Genomic DNA, 1,432 nt, shown 5'->3' with positions numbered 1-1,432 from the left:
ATTGAGCTGAGTGAGCTACTTGCAAATTTTGGAGATGAATCCTTTGGCAGTTGCTTCACTTTCAAATATTTTCTCCCATTCTGAGGGTTGTCTTTTCGTCTTGTTTATGGTTTCCATTGTTGTGCAAAAGCCCCATAGCAGTACTGTGAGTGTCACTGAAGCAAACTTGGGTCCACTTATCCACACGCAGTAAACCCAATCTACTGACACTGGGTTGTGGTGAAAGAAAGTGCCGTTTTTATTGTAAGGCGCCATACAAAGAGTCCGGGACAGCTAGTACTCAAAAAGCCTCATTTTCCTGATGGGTTTCAGCAAAGTGTTTTTAAAGGCAAGGTGAGGGAGGGGAGTCCCAGGGTATGTGATCAGCTTGTGCACAGTTCTCTGTTTGGTTGAGGGTGAGGTTACAGGACAGTGTCCCAGGGGTTAAGGTCATCAATTCTTTGGCTCCAGTAGGCCTGGGGGCTATGTGCTCATGGTCATTAAGTAGTTAACCTTCCATATGGTGGGGGTTTTAGCATCTGTAAAGCAGGAAATGTGCATCAAATACTGTTATCTATGCACTTCAGAGAGGAGCTAAAGTAGAGGATATGGGGGAGGAGTCTATCCTAGGAAGGCCCCATAGGGTCCTCCTCTGTTACATGAGCCCTGATGTTTTTTCCAAAATCCTCTTAAAGTTGAGGACAGACAGATTTGGTTTCCGTTTTTTGCTACCAAAAGCATCCTAACTTACCCACTTGGCATAAAAATACTCTACTAATTTGGTACCTGCTCAGAGGTCTTGCTCAGGGCTGTACACAACTCCAGCATGTGTCATTCACATTGACGTTGTTATGAATGGTACCCCCTGGAGTTGTGCAGTCCCCAACTTTCATAGTTGTAAAAGGCTGTGCTGCTTTGTATCTGCTCATCTTTCCAGCTCTCCTTCAGTTGTCTTACATATGTGAGCTACAGTTGAGTCAGTTCCAACTACTTTTGCTCTCCAGAGGAACCATGGTATTACTTGGGCTTTTTGTGATCACTTTGTTCCCAATGCCAAATACAGATTCTTCACAGTTTGTTCATCTGACAAAGTCGTGCTTATTCTTTGATGGTCTTCTCAGATATCACCTTTACTATAAAACTTTTCTGGTCACATTATTTTCCCGCCATAGACCTTAGGCACTCATAGTAAATGACTTTATCAAATGTAAACATAGCACTCTGTGTACATTTCTATCAATGCATCTCATGATGGTTTTATGTTAGTCTTCTGTACTGACCTATGTGCTTTTTGAGCAAACAGATTTTTCTAATTGTGGCCTAGTAGAGGAAACCCTAGCACACAGCAGATGCTTAAAGGACTCTCTCTTTGTGGACTGTTTAATGTATTCATTAACACTCATAATTCACTAAATGAACCAAATCATTTAATATTTATAGTTTTCCACAGCAA

Source organism: Mesoplodon densirostris, chromosome 6 (assembly GCF_025265405.1).
Source record: "Mesoplodon densirostris isolate mMesDen1 chromosome 6, mMesDen1 primary haplotype, whole genome shotgun sequence".
In the NCBI taxonomy this organism is placed as follows: Eukaryota; Metazoa; Chordata; class Mammalia; order Artiodactyla; family Ziphiidae; genus Mesoplodon; species Mesoplodon densirostris.
This window is presented reverse-complemented; position numbering follows the sequence as displayed.